Here is a 2194-nt window from a genome sequence, read left to right as displayed (position 1 = left end):
CGGTATATTTCTGTGAGGGTTGAATGTGATCTTTCCACAGGGGCATTACTAGTACTCTGGGCGAATGACGTGAGATGCAGTTGAATATCATATTGGGAACAAAAATCCTTGAAAAGATTAGCTGTAAATTCAACTCCTTGATCTGCTACCAGCGTTTTTGGAATGCCGTGAAGGCTTATAAAGTGTCTTATGGACTTGATTATCGTGAGGCTGTTTTGGGCAACTGGTGTGCAGCCAGCGTTGAACTTTGAGAATTTGTCAGTTATGGTGAGAATGTTTTTTTGGTTTATAGCATAAACGTCGATATGAACTATATCTAAGGGTTTACAAGGTGTCGGGGGTTTTTCAAATCTGATTTTTGGAGGATTTCTGTCGTATTTTAATGTTTGACAAACCTGGCAGTTGTTTATTGTTTGGGTTATTTTTGATTTCATGAAATAATAGGTTCTTTTGAGGTGAGCTGCTGTTTCGTTGACCCCTATGGTTATTTTTAATTACTCTGTCTTGTTGGTCGTTTTCTCTTACGTCAATCAGTATTGTCGTACATCGGAGTAGCTTGAAAATCTTGCTTCTCGAAAAGAATTTGGAGTATGCTTCTTGCAGAGTTTTAAATGTTTCGTCATCTGTGAATATGGCATTGATTTTATGGGTGTTAAGAATTTTTTAAATAATTCTGTTATGTTTTCTAATGTGAAACAATTCATCTTAATGGTGCGTCGTTGTTTATTTTTAAACAAGATTTCGATGGAATGGGTTTCCAGGATTAATTGAATATTAAATTCGTTCAATGGACGTTCTGAAATATATATGTCTCGAGGTTTTCTGGAGCTGAATGAATGGTTGCGCATGTGGAGCTTGCGTCTCTACTATCGGGATTTGCTAGGGTATGCAGGTTAACTTCAGTGCTGGGAGTGGTGTCTTTTGCCAGTTTTATTCGGCTAAGAGCATCGGCATTGGCGTTTAGCTTCCCTTTTTTATGTATCACTTGGTAGTCGAATTCTTCTAGCTTAAGTCGCCAACGTATAAGTTTCGAGTTAGGATCTTTTAGACTCATGAGCCATGGAAGTGGTTGATGATCCGTTACAATTTGAAACTTACGACCAAATAGGTATGGGCGGAAATATTTTGTTGTCCAAACTATTGCTAGAAGCTCTTTTTCCGACGTAGAATAATTTATTTCTGTATCGGTTAGGGTTTTACTTGCGTAGCATACTGGTCTATCTGTACCAATAGGTCCCTGTGACAGCACAGCCCCAATAGCAAAATTACTACATACAAATGGCCTGGAAAAGTCTGGGTACTGTAATATCAGTTCGTTGGTGAGAAGCTGTTTGCAAAACTCGAATGTTCTGACATAGTTTTCGTTTAAGTCAATGGTTCTATCCTTTTTCAAACATTCGGTGAGAGATTTTGTTAATTTAGCGAAATCCTTTATGAACTTTCGGTAATATCCGAGAAGTCCTAAGAATGCCTTGATTTCTTTTTTTGGTTTTGGGGATAGGGTATTTTCTAATGGCTTCAATTTTGTTGGCGTTTGGTTTAACACCTTGGCTTGTAATAATGTGACCTAAGAAACTGACTTCTTTCTTTAGAAATTCGGACTTGTCCAGTTGAATTTTGAAATTTGCTGCTCTTAGTTTGTCAAACACTTTTCTGAGGTTTTCAATATGTTCCTGCAACGACGTGGAAAAGACGATAATATCGTCGAGGTAGACAAGACATGAGGTTCCCTGGATATCTTTTAATATGTTATCCATGACCCTTTGGAAGATAGCAGGGGCGTTTTTCAGCCCAAAAGGCATGCGGATGAACTCATAGTGTCCACCTTCTACAGTAAACGCGGTTTTAGCTATGTCTCGAGGGTCCATCTCAATCTGGTGGAATCCACTTGCCAGATCGATCGTTGAGAAATATAGACATCTCCCGAGTTTTGATGGAATTTGTAAAGCTAAGGTGTTCTCCAGGTTTAAAGAAGATGTCTTGGTAATCTCTGCAGATTTTGATAATTTGGTCTTCTTCATTTAGGTGAGACGTTCGGATACAATGACTTATGATACAAGGGTTGACTTGGTTCGAAGGCTTCACATAAATGTTGAAGTTGTTAAGTTCACTAAAATTTTCTTTGACATATTCTTTGGCCTTAAGAGGTTGGTCCAAGTACAAAATTTCGTCGAGATCCGATGTGTTGGTTATT

This window comes from Hermetia illucens, chromosome 1 (assembly GCF_905115235.1).
Source record: "Hermetia illucens chromosome 1, iHerIll2.2.curated.20191125, whole genome shotgun sequence".
Lineage (NCBI taxonomy): Eukaryota > Metazoa > Arthropoda > Insecta > Diptera > Stratiomyidae > Hermetia > Hermetia illucens.
This window is presented reverse-complemented; position numbering follows the sequence as displayed.